The sequence below is a fragment of the Mustela nivalis genome, assembly GCF_964662115.1.
Source record: "Mustela nivalis genome assembly, chromosome: 16".
NCBI lineage: Eukaryota > Metazoa > Chordata > Mammalia > Carnivora > Mustelidae > Mustela > Mustela nivalis.
In genome coordinates, this window is record NC_139035.1 from 5,421,240 (window position 1) to 5,438,736 (window position 17,497).

General features: G+C 40.8%; 1 long non-coding RNA gene across 4 annotated transcripts in view; it reads left to right on the forward strand.

Annotated features, from left to right (window-relative positions):
• Positions 1–8,206: 8,206 nt before the first annotated feature.
• The window catches only part of LOC309849843, a 44,695-nt gene continuing 35,404 nt past the window's right edge, over positions 8,207–17,497 (forward strand). For 3 of the 4 annotated variants that reach the window (XR_014303935.1, XR_014303937.1, XR_014303938.1), the window contains exons 1-3: positions 8,207–8,454; positions 8,641–8,940; positions 13,690–13,809. This is a non-coding gene — a long non-coding RNA (uncharacterized lncRNA). Of the gene's footprint in view, positions 8,455–8,625; positions 8,941–13,689; positions 13,810–17,497 lie in introns of all 4 variants that reach the window. The other variant, XR_014303936.1, reaches the window with a different exon arrangement.

Sequence of the window (17,497 nt, forward strand, 5' to 3'; positions counted from 1 at the left end):
GAGAGGCAGACAGAGAGAGAGGGAGAAGCAGGCTCCCTGCTGAGCAGAGAGCCCGATGCGGGGCTCAATCCCAGGACTCTGAGATCATTACCTGAGCTGAAGGCAGAGGCTTAACCCACTGAGCCACTCAGGTGCCCTTTATTTAAAAATTTAAATTCAATTAGCCAACTTATAGTATATCATCATTATATGCAACTGATGAGTTACTGAACTCAACACTTGTTTCTTGAGCTTTTGATTTGAGCCATTCCAACAGGAGTGAGGTGGATTTGCATTTCCCTCATGATCAGTGATGTTGAGCATCTTCTCATGTGTCTGTTGGCCATCTGGATGTCTTCTGACCATTTTTTAATTGGATTATTTGGTTTTCAGATGTTGAGTTATATCAGCTCTTTATATAGTTTGGATACTAATCCTTTATCAGATATGTCATTTGGAAATATCTTCTCCCGTTCAGTAAATTGTCTTTTAGTTTTGTTGGTTGTTTCCTTTGCTCTGCAGAAGCTTTTTATTTTGATGTAGTTCCAATAGTTTATTTTTGCTTTGGTTTCCCTTGCCTCAGGAGATACATCTAGAAAATGTTACAGCTGATGTCAAAGAAATTACTCCCTGTGTTCTCCTCTAGGATTTTTATGGCTTCAGGTCTTACATTTAGGTCCTTAATTCCTTTTGAGTTTATTTTTGTGTGTGGTGTGAGAAAGCAGTCCAGGTGCCTTCTTTAGCATGTCCAGTGTTCCCAACAGCAGACATTGAAGAGAATTCTTCCCAGGGAGCCTCTTTATACTTCAGCCTCAGGCATCGCCCCTTTTCAGACTGTGTATCATAAGTTCATGAATGGGGGTGCCTGGGTGGCACAGGTGGTGGAGTGCCTGACTCGTGGTTTCAGCTGGGGGTGTGATCTCAGGGTCATAGGATCCAGCCCATGGGGCTCCGCCCTCGGTGGGGAGTCTGATTGGGTTTCTGTCTCCCTCTCCCCCCACCTCTCCCCTCCCCCTGCATGCTCTCTCTCAAATAAATAAATAAATCTTTAAAAAAAATAGTCCTGAACTTTGTAAAGCATATTCAAAGACATGACCCATTTTGACCCTCGCAGCTGCACTGTCAGCCAGATAGCCACGCTACCTCAGAAGAAACTGATGTTCTGAAGAATTGAAGTGACTTGTCAAGGATTCAGGCAGCTGGTTGGTGACAGAGTGGGGCCCAAACTAAAGTCCAACTCTGTGTCCTGAGTTTTATTATAGAACCTTCTCCTCAGAGAGAGATCCAGAACCCTTGAACAATATGTTAGTTGCTTAAGGCTACATGCCATGGGCCTTAGTCCTTCCCTTCAGGAACACTCGATATGGTTTATCAGCTCAGAGTGGCCTTCCTCCTCTCCCAGCATGTTGCTTTTCTCTTCCTGTTCCCACTTTCTCTAACTCGTTTTTATTATCTGCCTTATGAAATTAAAAACATCTTGCAGTTCCTTTGAACCCATTCCATGACTCAGGAGAGCTGTGTCTTGGCACCTAGCGTGGAGACAGGGAAGAGTCAGGCAGAAACAATGCCACCACCAAAAAGTGCCCAAGACCTCATTAATTGGAGTTATTCTCTAGACCAGATGGGGACAAACAGATGGGGGTTGCATTTGTGTTAGTTTTGCTCCCTTAACTTCTCTGCAATGTGGATGCAGTGGAAATAACCCAGGAAGATCTGAAAACCAGGGGCTTTGGCAATGTGACTCAGCAGTTGTAAGATCGGTGGAGTTTTTTTCCTTCATTGAGAAAAGAAGCCACTGAGACCAAAGGAGGTGCCCAACAGTCATCTCGATGGCAAAAGATTTACCACCGTTTTTGACTCATTAGGAGGGATGACCCCAAATTTCCAGATATCAGAGATGGAAGCATGGAGAAAATCACGTAAACCAAGAGTACATTCTCTTAGGGAGAATCTTTCAGCCGGAATCAGAAAAATCATGTGATTTCCTTCTTCATTAGCTCCCTCAGGTAGGAAAGTAAGCTCGCCGTTGGATTTCCAGTGCCTAGAACAGTGTTTGGATATAACATGTGCTCAAAAAATATCAGTTAACGAGTAAATGAAGTTGATGCAAACACCCAAGAAACCCAAGATTATTAATCTCATAATTCAGAACCCTAATCCGTATTTTAAAATATTTGTAAATACCACCTCCAACTGCAGTTTTACCAGGACTTAAGATTCCTTTAGTGTATCTTATTCTTGTTAAAATTTGAGTCTCTGTTAGCAGAAAGATAATAATTTGAAACATCAGGAAAACCCTGAAAAATCCATTATCAGAGATAGGAACAGTCAGTACAGAGAAAGCGAGTGAAAGCTACCCTTAACCATGCAAAAATATATTCAATGTCACTCACAGTAAGATAAACGCAAATTAAAACTACACCAAGAAATATTTACCACCTGTAAGATCTGCAAGAATCCAAACTTTGGACCATAAACACCGTTGGGGAGTCCGGTGAAAGCAGCACCCATGTACCTTGCTGGTAGGCAGGCCAAACGGCCCAAGAGTTCTGATGGAGGAGAAACTGGCAGTATTCAGCAACAGTATACAGATGCATACCATGCGGCCCAGTAATTACACTGCAAATCAGTATTTTAGGAATCTAGAGTCAAGACACTATCCTGAAAGCACACTAACAACAATATGACAAGATGTATGCCCAAGGTACTATTAGGGCATTATCTAATAATAAGACTAGCAATAGCCTGAATCAGTAGGAATATAGTTAAGTAAAAAGGGCTTCAGCTGCATGATGAAATATAGTATGGTGTAAAAAGGTATGAGGAGTATCTCTAAATCCTACAGTCCAGCAATCTCTAGGTTATATTGTTAAGTAGAAAAGGCAGAATGAAGAAAAACATGTAAAGTGGGCTACCGTTTATTTTAGAAAGGGGGGGGTTGCATATATCTGTATGTTGATATAGATACAGATGTACATATACACATGTATGTATTTGCTCATGTACTAAAAACCACTAACAGAATAGTAGTAAATTTAAAAATGGTTATATAGAGGGGTAGAGAGAGGGTCTTCTTGAAATAGCATGAAAAGGGGAACCTGGGTAGCTCAGTGGGTTAAGTCTCTGCCTTATGCTTGGGTCATGATCCCAGGGTCCTGGGATTGAGCCCCACATTGGGCTCTCTGCTCAGCAGGTAGACTGCTTCCCCCCTCTCTCTCTGCCTGCCTCTCTGCCTACTTGTGATCTCTGTCAAATAAATAAATAAAAATCTTTAAAAAAATTAAAAAATAGCATGAAGAGTTGTCTTTAGAAGCATAAGTACTTCACAAAATTATGAAACAAAATTAAAAACTCCTAAAAAGAGAAAATAAAATACAAGTGATAATATCTGCATATCCAGTTAATAGTGTGATTGCACAGAGATGAACTATTTTGAGTGACTTTAAAATAGTAATTTGACCATGTCTTCCCACTGGAACCAACCCTAAGGACAAAACAAGACAAAACCTTAAAAACAAAAACAAAACCTTAAACTCTTCTCAATAATTATAGTGTTGCTAGTAGATTAAGTGCTGCTATTTTGAGTTTGTTGTATTGGAAGAGTAAAGAGAAATGAAAATTTGTTTTCATTTAGAACCGGATGTTTCTGGCATGGTTGAAGGGAGATACAGATACAGGATTAGTGAGGTTAAGTAAAAGCCTGGGGACCTGAACTTTGTAATATAGTGTGAAATCATGATGTATTTGATCTTAAAAATATATATTCTCCAGTTGTATCTACTGAAAAGGTCCAGATAGAGTTTCTGACTGTATTCGGGCATCACCAAGACCAAGCTCAGGTTGATGGGTTCTCTAAAAAAAATTTACAGAACTCAGCAAAGCTATTGTACTCACAGTTTCTTCTGCGAAGAGATTACAGAGTGAAGGCACATAGGGCGGGGACCAGGAGAGACCAGAACAAGCCTGCAGTTGTCCCTTCCCTGGTGGGGGAATCACAGAGACAGTACTTAATTTTCCCAGCAGTGACGTGTAGCAACATGCACAGAGTATTGCCAACCCTAGAATCTTACTCAGATCTTGTTAGGATTTATATTAGGGCTTCAGTCATGTTGTCAAGACCCTCCTGAGGTCAACTGACACAGTGTGACCCCAGGACCCCTGCCTGCATAAATCATGTTGCTAGCATAGAGCACCTGGTATAGTCCAAGGTCCTAGATAAACACTCTTATCAGGTGGGATAGACCAAGGGCTTAGAGGTTATCTCCCAGGAATTGGCCACCCGCCAAACCTTTCTTTGAAATGTGCAGGGTTTAGATAACCCAGATCTGCTAAGTTAATTCTTCACTGCGAAGTGACCTAGTACTAGTGCGGCACCAGGGGTACTAAGATTGTGGTTTTTAAACAGTACTTTTCACAAAAGAAATCAGGGCTCTCTGGATAAATTTCTTAGTTCAGGTCTAGGGCAGGAATAATGTACAAGGCAAGCTTAGAACTTTTCATATTGTGATACCAGAGAGTAAGGAAGGTATCAAAGACCATTGGAATTGTGTCCGTACCATTCAGAAATCTATCTTTCAACGGCCAAAGAGGATGATTTGAGCAACAATAAAGATAACTACTAAAGTAGATTAAAACACATAAAAATGTGTGTATCTATCATTCATACTGGTATTAAAATAACTAAAACTCATTGGTCAACTTTGGAAGATGCTAGGAGCCATGGAAATCATTAATGTGAAAACAGATAAATGAAACATTTCTCTCTCTTTTCCTGAATGATCAGTGAAACCAGATAGTTGATGTGGGGTGAATAGGGAAGGACTTCTCTTTGTGTAAGTATTTCAACTAAAAAGGGGTGGGGGGGAATGTCACTATTTTTCAAATACTACTTACTAAACTACTAGATTTAGGCAATGATCATCACCCCTAAAATGAGAGAGAGAGAAAACAAGAGACTGTTCCTTCTATTACAAGTACAAATACCACCAGTAAAGCAGGTCTGAGAAAAACAGAAGAACCAAAATGTGACCAAGCTTCTACCAGTTTACGGGTGACACAGGGGACAAAGGAACACATTAAGGGACACTCAGGAATGCAGCCATGCAATCAGTAAAATCCAGACTATGAGATAATGCAATATATTTATGAGAAATTAGTACTACGGAGCTGGCTTTTCAACCAAAAACTTGCAGAATATAAAGGAAGAATGAAGAATAGAAGAAGCATATCAACAAATCAGAATATCCTAATAGATCTCTAAGAAATTAGAATATCTTCATTTGTAGCCTAACTCAAACTACAAAAGTGAAAAACAAAATGGAAACATTTATAGCACAGTTGGGAAATTGTAAACACTGATTATATGATGATATTAAGAAATTAATTTTTAGGTGTGATGAAATTGTGTTCTTTTTAAAGGACTCCTCATCTTTCAGAGATACATAATGGAATCTTTATAAATTAAAATGATATGATATTTGGGATTTGCTTCAGACTAAACTGCTGGGAGGTACAGGGAATGGTGGAAATATAGATGAGACCAAATTGGTCACACTTGTATTGATATTTGTTCAATCAGGGTGAGAGGTATGTTATATATTCTACTTTTACATGTTTGAGAATTTCTATAATAAAAAACAAAACCTCTGTATCAAATAACAAGATAGCCCCATTATTTTGATTGAAAAAAGGAATAATAGGCAATCTCACTTACTCATTCATTCATCCAACAAATTACTATCCACTCTTGCCAGACAACATAAAAACAGTGATGAACAGAAGAGGAAGAAAAACTCCCTGTCTCCATGGAGCACACATTCTAATGATGGGAAAAGACGATCGTAAAAAAAAGATGAGTGAGGTGAACAAAGTATGCCAGATGCTTCTAACTGCAACAGTGGCCTGTAAATCCGACTAGGGAGCTAGAGAATGGAGGGGAACAGTAATTTTGAAGAAGTTGTCCCCAAGAAGATGACTTTTCCCCCTTGTTTTTAAGTACTTATTTTAATTCCAGTTAACTACAGTGTTAAAATTAGTTTCAGGTGTACAATATAGTGATTCAACAGTTCCACGCATTACCTGGTGCCCATCACAAGTATACCCCTGAATCCCAATCACCTATTTTGCCCAACCCCTACCCACCTCTCCTCTGGTAACCATCAATTTGTTCTCTCTGAGTCTGCTTCTTGCTTTGTCCTTTTTTCCCTTTGTTCATTTATTTCTGAAATTTCACATATGAGTGAAATCATATGGTATTGTCTTTTTCTGACTTATTTTGCTTAGCATTATACTCCCTAGCTCCACTCATGTCATTGTAAATGGCAAGATGTCATTCTTTTTCACAGCTGATTGATATTCCATTTATGTCCATACCACTTCTTTATCCATTCATTAACTGGTGGACACTTGGTGGGTTCCATATCTTGGCTATTGTAAATAATGATGCTATAAACATCAGGGGGCATGTATCCCTATGAATTAGTGTTTTTGTATTCTTTGAGTAAATATCCAATACCAGAAGTGCAGCTCCTGGCTCATAGGGTAGTTCTATTTTTAACTTGAGGAACCTCTATACTGTCTAACACAGAGGCTGCACCAGCTTGCATTCCCAGCAGAAGTGCATGAGGGTTCCTTTTTTTTTCCTTTTCTTTTTTAAAAGATTTTATGTATTTATTTGACAGAGAGAAATCACAAGTAGATGGAGAGGCAGGCAGAGAGAGAGAGAGAGGGAAGCAGGCTCCCTGCTGAGCAGAGAGCCCGATGCGGGACTCGATCCCAGGACCCTGAGATCATGACCCGAGCTGAAGGCAGCGGCTTAACCCACTGAGCCACCCAGGCGCCTTGAGGGTTCCTTTTTCTGCTCATCCTCGCCAATACCTGTTGTTTCTTGTTTGTTGATTTTAGCCATTCTGACAGGTGTGAAGTGATCTCTCATTGTAGTTTTGGTTTGCATTTCCCTGATGATGAGTGATGTGGAGCACCTTTTCAGCTGTCCGTGGGCCATCTGGATGTCTTCTCTGGGAAAATGCCTGTTCCTGTCTTCTGTCCATTTTAATCAGATTATTTGTGTTTTGGGATTTTGAGTTATAACAGATATTTATGTATTTTGGATACTAATCCTTTATTGGATATGTCATTTGCAAATACCTTCTCCCATTCAGTAAGTTGCCTTGTAGTTTTGTTGGTCATTTCCTTTGCTGGGCAGAAGCTTTTTATTTTGATAAAGTCCCAATAGTTTATTTTTGCCTTTATTTCCCTTGCGCCGAGACATACTAGAAAAAAGTTGCTAAGGCTGATGTCAAAGAGGTTACTGCTTGTGTTCTTTGCTAATATTTTTATGGCTTCAGGTCTCACATTTAGGTCTTTAATCCATTTTGAATTTATTTTTGTGTATGATTGTTGAGGGTTTTCAACATGAATGAATGTTGTACTTCGTCAAATGCCTTTTCTGTGTCTATTGAAATGATCATATGATTCTTACCCCTTCTCTTACTGATGTGCTGTATCACGTTGATTGATTTGTAAATATTGAACCACCCTTCAACCCAGGAATAAATCCCATTTGATCATGATAAATTTTTAAATGTATGGTTGGATTCAGTTTGCTAGTATTCTGTCAAGGACTTTTGCATCTATATTTATGTTCTGCACAAAGGAGTCACAATAGGCATGGTTTGGTTTCAAAAAGAAAAGAAAACTTAATATTATTACTATTACAGAAGCCTAATAAAAGCAGAGGAGGAAAGGAATCTATACAAGATGAAGGTAACAGTACACAATAAATGAGAAAGAAGCAAAGTTACATCAAACCCAGTACTTGCAACATCAAACCTCCTCAGCCAGGGAGACCCCATGGAAACTGCCAGGCGGGCGTCTCGACTGAGAGGCCTGGGCAGAGCGTCCTCCCCTCAGGTGAGACTTGTACCTGGCCATCTCCATAAGGGCCACGTTTGTAGGGCAAATAACAGGTTTGGAAATTAAACATTTGCTTCCCAACGTGCAGTTTGGACCGGGCTGCCCTTTCAGGTTATCATGTTTCTATATTTTCAAGGAGCCTGGGCCGTCTGTGTCCGTCTCCCCTCCCCGATTCCATCCTAGGGGGGGCCAGCCCAGCCTGCAGCAGGAGCGGATGGGAGACAAGATTTGTAGCTCTTGGTGTCCGGAACAGAAGGGCCAGTTCTGACCCAGAGGCCGGATATTATATTTTAAACAATTAGGCTCCCAAGGTTATTCACACAGCATGAGTCTCACAAACAACATTCCTTAGCCTGCCTGGGTACGTGCAGGTCTAGCCGGTCAGTTTTCAGGACAAATCATAAAAATACGTATCCATACAGAACAGATACTATAGATATTGGTCTGCAGTTCTCTCTTTTTGGTGATGTCTTTACCTGATTTTGATATAGGGTAATGCTGGCCTCATAGAATGAATTTGGAAGTTTTCCTTTTCTACTTTTTGGACCCATTTGAGAATAGGTATTAACTCTTCTTAAATATTTGGTAGTACTCACCTGTGAAGCCATATGTCCTGCATTTTTGTTTGTTGGGAGGCTTTTTTAAGAAAAAATTTTTTATTACTGATATAATTTCTTTGCTGGTTATTGGTCTGTTCAAATTTTCTGTTTCTTCCTGACTCAGCTTTGGTAGTTTGTGTGTTTCTAGGAATTTATACATTTGAGAAGACGGCATTTAAGCAGACATGTGAAGAAGGTAGAGGAAGAGCTGCAGGGTGTCTGTGGGACCAGCATTCCAGGCAGATGGACGGAGCGCAGAGGCCCGAAAGTGGGAGTGAACCTGGAGCGCTAAAGCAACAGCAGAGAATAGCGTGGTTGCAGCAGAGCGCGCAAAGGAAGGGGTGGGAAGCAAAGTCAGAGAGGCAGCGCCAGGTCTCAGCGGCCACAGAAAGGACCCTGTCCCATGACTTGAGATGGAAATCACCACTAACGGTTGACTGGTCCGTTTGTAAGTAGTTTATTGAAGTGTGTATCAATTTCTTAGGACTGCCATACAAATCACTACAAACGGGATGGCTTAAACCAATAGCAATTTTGTTCTCTCAATGTTCGGGCATCTAGAAATCTAAAATCAGGGTGTCCGTAGGGTTCATTCTTCCTGGAGGCTGAGCCTGAGGAACTATAAAATCTGGAGGAAGGGAGATAATACAGCTAAGACTGAGAACTATTAGCAACTCAGGAACGAACCAAGAGAATGTGGTGTCTCTCCTAGAAATCAAGTGAAGAACCTGTTTCAACGGTGCCGAAGAAATGTTGCTGGTAGGTTAACTGAGAGGGGGACTGAGACTGACCATCAGCTTGGCAATACGAAAGTCACTGGAGACCTTGATAAGAATAATAACAGCTGAATGACAGGGGCAGATGCCTTATTGAGTTCAAGAGACAATGGGAGGAGAGGAAAGGAAGAAAACACAATTCTTTAGAGACACTTTGCTCTAAGAGTGGATAATGGAGCAATATAGAAAAGTGTAAGGATTACTTGTTTTTACTTATTTGAAATTTTATTTCTTTTCATATAGAGAGGGTGGGGGAGGGAGATAGGGAGAGAGAGAGTCCCAAGCAGGCTCCATATGCAGGAGTTGATCTCAGGTCTCTGAGAGCAGGATCTGAGCCAAAACCAAGAGTCAGATGCTTCACTGGCTGACCCACCAGGCACCGCAATTGTTTTTATTTTTATTTATTTATCTATTATTATTATTATTATTATTATTTTTAGATTTTATTTATTTTGACAGACAGAGATCACAAGTAGGCAGAGAGGCAGGCAGAGAGAGAGGGAGGTGGAAACAGGCTCCCTGCTGAGCAGAGCCCGATGTGGGGCTCGATCCCAGGACCCTGGGATCACGACCTGAGCTGAAGGCAGAGGCTTTAACCCACTGAGCCACCCAGCTGCCCCATTGTTTTTATTTTTAATTGGATAAATCATAACACGTTTATAAGGTAGTGGGAATTATCAAATAGAGGAGGCAGCATGAAGCGTGCCAGAGTAAAAAAGAATCGCAGGTGCAGTGCTCTAAGTGAGAGGGATGAGCTTTAGACCCAAGGAGTGGTGTTGACCTGAAGAATAAGTGCGAGCAAGTAATCCCTTCTAACAGGCTGAGGTGGCTAGGACACAGATATAGGACAGATGCCAGTGGCTGGGTATATGGCCCAGAAGGGGCTTGTATAAGTTCTCTTCCGAATGCTGCTTCTTTCTCAGTAAAGTACGAAGCTAGGCATGAGGTTGGGATAGAGATGTTGGAGTTTTGAGGAGAGAGGAGAAGGTATGGAGGAACCATCCAGAAGAGTGGGAGAGTGAGGGACTAGGGTAACACAGTAGCATTAAGGGTGCCCTTGAGGTGATGATCATAAATTTACAGTGAAATGGGGCGGCCTGGTAACGGGTCCTTCTGCAGTTATTATCGGATGCGCTGGTGTTGACACAAAATTGGCAGAGTTGGGTTTAGCAAGGAGTGGCCTGTACCAAACAAAGAAAGGAAAAGATCAGCAAAGGAGATGAGAAGGCCTGCAAGGGAGTGACCCTTAACTGTGGATTTTAACATGGTAAAAAGCTAAATGAAGGCCGTGTGTGGTAAGAGATGGGGGAAATGGTGATGTGATTGAATCAACAGGTTGTAGGTCCCACATGCAAGAGCGGAACTGTTGAACTTGGGGTGCCAGGAGATATGAGCCCAAACACTGAGGTGGTAAGTGGAGCAGAGAATTAGAAACGAATGCATTCTGGGGTTGTGTTACTAAGAATTGTAAGGACCAGGATCGGAGTAGGAGACTGGGTAACTGAAGTTCAGGACAAGTTCACTAAGGAGACGATGTCGAAGAACTGAGACATCAGGATTTGAAAAGATGATCTCCATGGAGACTGAAATCCCCAAGAACCAGGGCAGAAGTAGCACTGGAGAGCGCGGCAGGGACCCCAGAGCTGAGATCATTGAAGAAAGGGTGAGTGTGCTGGCAGAGTTGGTGACAACAGCAAGGAGGGGTAGGTGACAATCTGTCCACAGGACACTCCAACCTGGAAGTTCTTAGGGAGAAGTGAGGGGAAATGAGGAGCCAGGGGGCACCCATCTCCCCGCCAAGCCCAGGGGCATGAGGAAGGTGGGGAAGAGACAACTGAAGTGGCGAGAACAGAGAAACATGAAGAGGAGGGAATGTTCTGACAAGAGGTGGTTATAATGGAGCACCGGTGTGCCCACAAACCCCCTTGAGCTCCAGAGGTCCCCATAAAAGGGTTTTATGAGATGGGGAGGGCTAGAAGAAGGGACCAGAAAGGAAATGTGCAGAGCTGTGTGGGGATTCTCATGTGGGGAAAGAGGATGACCTGAGAGTCTGGTGTTTGGGAGCATGGGGTGTGGGGTGTGGGTAGATGATGGAAAAAGAAATAAATGGCCCAATGAGATGGGTCTCGGTGGTCTCAGGACAGGAGGAGGTGAAGCTGCTCACAGCTGTTGGGTGTGAGGGAGCTGTAGAGTCTCGGGCCGTGGTAATATTCCTGTCAACCAGATGAGGAGGCAGGGAAGACGTCTTATCAGGGCACTGACACATTCCCCAGGAGCTTGCGGGGGGCTAGTGGTGACAAGGTTGTCATAACTAGAACTTCTTGGTGCCAGGAATATTCTAAGCGTATTAAATCCTTTAATTCTCATAACAACCTAAAAGGTAGGTGTTGCTACCACCACTTTTAGATGAGAAGCGGAGAGGTTCATTTGCCCAAGGCCATACAGTGAGCAAGTGGTCAAGCCCAGATCTGACTAGAGACTGTCTGCCTCGAAGGCCGTGTCCTTGACCACTGACTCTACCAATATTTGATATTCCCCAGGTACCGTCTGTGTGCCCGCTCTCCGTGAACTCTCTAAGAGTAGGGACTGCCATTCATCTACTGCTCTCTTGCACTGGCATAATGCCAGATATTTAGAAACTGCTTAATAAATGTCTGTATAGTAAATAAGTAGGGGCGTGAATGGGATGAATAAATAGAAAAATGAAATAAGCAAACTTGACCTTACGGAAGGGTAGGGACGGGGTTAAAAATGAATGAAATCTTTTCTTTGCCATGCCAAATTATTAGAGGTATATAACCAGATACGTGTAAAGCTATAAGTAAAACAGGACAGTGAATACACGAAGTTGGGAATTAGGCTTAAATATACATAGGAATTTATTAAATGAAAAATCAGCATTTTGAAATTATTGTGGAAACATGGATTTAAAAAATGATCTGGGGATACTGGTTAACCATCTAGAAAAAAAATGCAGTCTGAATCCACGTCATACCGTCACCAGGATGCAACTTAGATGGATCAAAAATTAAGATATAAAAAAAAAACGATATTCTAGAAGTCTGAAAATCAAGATGTAAATATATATTTAAAAGATTTATTTATTTTAGAGAGAGAACGTGTGAACGGGAGAGGCCGAGGGAGAGGGAGAATCAAGCAGACTCCACGCTGAGTGCGATACACCCTGAGATCACGTCCTGAGGTGAAACCAAGAGTCAGATGTTTAACCAATTGGACCACTCAGCTGCTCCAGCAAGGATATATTGGTATCTCAATGTGTGGAAGGCATTTATTAATGCAATATAAAGCCCCAAAACATAAAAGATGGATAGATCTGAACAACATAAAAGTAAAAGTTTCAGCATGGCAAAAGCCACAATTAATCAAGATGACAGATGTACAAAAAAGATGGGCTAAAATATTTGCAACTCATACCATAAAGCACTTCTAAAAATGAAGGTTAAAAACAATTCAAAAGCATAGTGGACAAAGAACAAGAATGCTTAGTTAATAAAAAGGGAAATATATAATTGCTCTTAAGCATACAAAATATCCTCAGCCTCATAATAAGAGAACTGGGATTTCAGTCCTACCGCACTACCATGGTTACTATCACACTGACAAAGAGCCAAGTTTGATAAACATCCCGCATGGCGAGCGTATGGGGAAATGGGTACACTTTTGGACTCACACATTTGCAGAACAACAGATGTACAAGGATATTCATTGCAGCTTTTGTAACAGCAAAAGACAAGAAGACATTAATGAAAAAAGAGAGAGAAGCCATCAATGAACAGGGATAAGCCACACCCGTGCAATGGTGTGTTGCCACAAGCACATGCACAAACAATCACCTGTGAAAACGCAGGGGGAGACTCGAGAGAATGATGTGGAGTGAGTTCCAAGATCCATCAAGAACAAAGAAAGAAGGTGCAGACAGTATGCTACCATTTCTATTATTTTTTTCTGAGAGAGAGATTGAAGAATATATGAATGTATACATATCTGGTATGCTTCAATGGGTGTAAAAGATGGAGGAAGTATACCCAAGAAACTGGCAATACTGGCTGCTTCTGGAAAAAAACAAGGAGTCCAGGGGAGCAGTGGGCGAGGCAGGTCACGCACACAGATGACTTCATACCCTTTCTATCTTTTGTATTGGACAGGAAGTACCTATTCCAGATAACTAAAGCGATTTGAAAAAGAATGCCTTTTTGTCCTCAAGTTGGGGAGAAAAAAATATACGTGCACTGCTTTACTACAAGATGAAAAATGTTAGGTGTCCTGATGAAATTGTCCAGAGATTAAATTCTGTTCTGTTGGCTAAAAAGAGCTGGTAGAAATTTAACAGGAGTATGCTTGTATTTTATTTACATATACCCAAATGGAACTGGAATGACTATGCCTATTTCAATGTTTAGGTCAGGTTCAGCAGCACTTTGGCCCCCAATGAGTTTTCTTCTGGTTAAAAGCAGGTGCCCGAGTATTTGAAGAATTGCCCAAGAGCATGGAGTGCATGCGGTACAAGCCAAGGGCCTGATGTAAGTGCCCATCACCCCCCTTTGTGACCTGTCCCGGCAGTAAAATAATTGTGCCGAACACCATTGTGTGCCAGTGCGAGACAGAAGATGTTCGTTATTTTTAGCAAATTCTAGTAAAAATGGTAGATGGTCTTTGGACTCTGCTGGCAGATTTGCCTCTGAGCTCCTGGGAAGCCAAATCTATTCAAATTGCCATCCTTGCCTATCATCTCAAATGGAGAAACGGACTTTCTAGGTTCCTCAAACTGAGATGCGGTGGGTGAAGAAATTCCCAGGGTGGCACCCAGCTGGGGCTGATCGAAAGTTTGCGGTTTGCTTCACTTCTTAAAGCCAAGGAAAGACACAAAGCTCAGCTCAGCAGCTGACGCAGACACCTAGTTCAACTGATGCAGAGCACTTCCTATGTTCTTTTCCTTTTTTTTTTTTTTAATGATTTTATTTATTTGAGAGAGAGAGTGTGCACAAGCAAGGGGCGTGGCAAGCGGAGAGAGAGGGGGGGGGGGGAAGCAGACTCCCAGCCAAGCAGAGACCCTGGGATGACAATGAGCCGGATGCACACACTTAACCACCCCAGCCACCCAGGCGCCCCGTGCCTTTATCTCCTACAGAAGAAGTTTCAGGGGCGCCTGGGTGGCTCAGTCGTTAAGCAGCTGCCTTTGGCTCAGGTCATGATCCCAGGATCCTGGCACTGAGCCCTGCATGGGGCTCCCGGCCTGGCAGCAAGCCTGCTTCTCCCTCTTCTACTCCCTCTGCCTGTGTTCTGTCTCTTGCTGTGTCTCTCTCGGTCAAAAAAATAAAATCTTTAAAAAAATAAGTAAGGTAGAAGTGTCACGGGACTCATTAACGTTAGTGCTTTCCATACCAACTAGCAGAAACTGTCTTAAAGATTAAAATATTGTAACTTGAGACAAAGAACCTCTATCTCACTATTGCCCGAGTCACCAAAGAGCCTCTATTAAAATTTGCTTTGTCCTGTCCCTTGAAATGTCATACTGGACACCTGGATTTCTCTGCTTTCTCACTTTCATTCCCCAGCGGCAACCACTGTCCTGACTCCAGGCTTATAACTTCCAGCCTGTGGATTGTCTTTTCACAATCTCTGTAGTTTGTTCTTGTTTTAATGAACACAGTTTCTTCAGGTAGTCACTTGTATCAGTATTTTTTTTTGCAGTGAACTCTTTCTGTTCAAAAAATCCTCAAGACCTCAAAGTCAGATGTGATTTGTCTTCCAAAACTTGAAATTTCTCTTCATATTTAAATCCTTAGACCAAGTGGAATTACATTTTTGAATAAAGTAGGGAACGGGTCTAATTTCAGTTGTTTTCCCTTTGTGCATTTATCAATTTTTTTCTAAAAAACAATCAGCTAAGTGGACAATTTTCTAAGTAGTCCCATGGGTCTGAAATGTCCCTCCTGTCATACATCGGTTCCCAAAATGTGTGGGTTTTTGAATTCCGTTCCATTTGTTAATTTGTCTATCCTTATCGCAAGCTCTGGCAGAGCAAGTCCCATCTTCCTGAGCACATCATTCTTCTACGGGAGTGTCCCTAGCTCCTTCCTCTATTCTTCCCAGAACTGACCTACTAAGTCCCACAAAAAGAACGTTGGGATTTTAACTGAGATTGCATTTCATCTATAGATGAGTTCAAGGAGAACTGAAATCTTTATTTTTTTATAGCTAGAAAACTGATCTATACAGAGAAAACCCATCTATAGAAAGATTCAATATTAAAGAATTCTCTGTATAAGAATTTGTTTTCCACTTAAGCTGTAAAATTTTCTACATATGGGCTTTATACATCTTGTTTTAGTCAGATTTATTCCTTAGGTACCTCAGAGTTTTATTATTTTTTTTTTTTGTTATTTATACTGTCTTTTCTTCTTAGAAATATTTTTCCAAACTATTTGTTGCTGATGTATAGAAATGTATTTGACTTTTTATATTGATCTTATAGCCAGCCAAACTTACTATTTCTGCCTACTATCTGTAGGTCTTTTGAGATTTTCTGTAGACAACTGTATCTGTGAATAATGACAATTTATTCCTTTCTAAATCTTTTATTTTCCTTCTTATATTGTATGTGATAGAAACTCCAGTACAATGTTGGATAGAAGCAAAACAGAGGACATTTTGTCTTATTCCTGGTTTTAAAGGAGATGCTTTTAAAGTTTTTCCATTAACAATATTTGCTGTAGAATTTGTGTAGATGCTTTTCATCAGGCTAAGAAGTCCCAGTCCTATTTCTAATTTGCTTGGAATTTTTATCATGAATAGGTATTGAATTTAGTCAAATTTTTTTTCATTCATTCTAATAATAACTTGGTTTTCTCCCTTTAATCTATTAATGTAATAATTGACATTTATAGATTTTCTAATGTTAAATCACTTTTGCTCTCCTGAATAAACCCAGATTGAATACAGACTACTTTTTAAAATATTGACAGATCTATTTCTTGAAATTTAAAACTCCCAGTTAAACCATGTGGCCCTGACATTTTATTCTTTTTTAATTAAAAAAAATTTAATGTTTTCATTTAAACCCAATTAACTAACGTGTAGTGCATTATTAGTTTCAGAGATCGAGTTTAGTGATGCATCTGTTGCATATAACATCCAGCGCTCATTACATCACATGCCCTCCTGAATGGCGATCACCGAGTTACCCCATTCTCCCACCCACTACCCCCCACTCTAGCAACCACCAGTTTGTTTCCTGTGGTTAAGAGTCTCTTCTGGTTTTGTCTTCCTCTCTGATTTCTTCTTATTTTTCCCTCTCTTCCCCTATGATCGTGTTTTGTTTCTTAAATTCCACAGATGAGTAAATCATATGATATTTGTCTTTCTTGGACTGACTTATTTTGCTCAGCATAATACCCTGAAAATTGTTATAGTATTTTTTTTTTAAATATTTTATTTGTTTATTTAAGAGAGAGAGAGAGAGATCAGGACCCTGAGATCATCACCTGAGCCGAAGGCAGAGGCTTAACCCACTGAGCCACCCAGGCAGGCACCCCTGTTGATGGCATTTTGATAGGGATTGCGTTGAATGTGTAGATTGCTTTGCATAGCATAGACATTTTAAGAAGTTTGTTCTTCCAATTCATGAGCATGGAATGTTTTTTTTGTTTCTTTGTGTCTTCAATTTCTTTCACAAATCTTTTATAGTTTTATAGACTTTTTTAAACCTCTTTTGTTAGGTTTATTCCTAGGTATCTTGTGGCTCTTGGTACAAAGTTACATGGGATTGATTCCTTGATTTCTATATCTGCTGCTTCATTGTTCATGTAAATAAATGCAACTGACTTCTGTGCATTGATTTTATAGCCTGTGACTTTGCTGAATTCCTGTGTCCATTCTAGAAATATTTGGGTGGAATCTTTTGCGTTTTCTATACACAGTATCATGTCATCTGTGAAGAGTGAAAGTTTGACTTCTTCTTTGCCAAATTGGATGCCTTTTCTTTTCATTGTTTGATTACTGAAGCTAGGACTTCAGCACTATACTATACACACAGTACTATGAACAGCAGTGGTGAGAGTGGACATGCCTGTCATGTTCCTAACCCTGAGGGAAGAGCTCTTGGTTTTTCTCCCATTGAGGATAATGTTAGCTATGGGTTTTTCACATATGGCTTTTATGATATTGAGGTATGTTCCCTCTATCCTTACATTATAGAGGTATTTAATA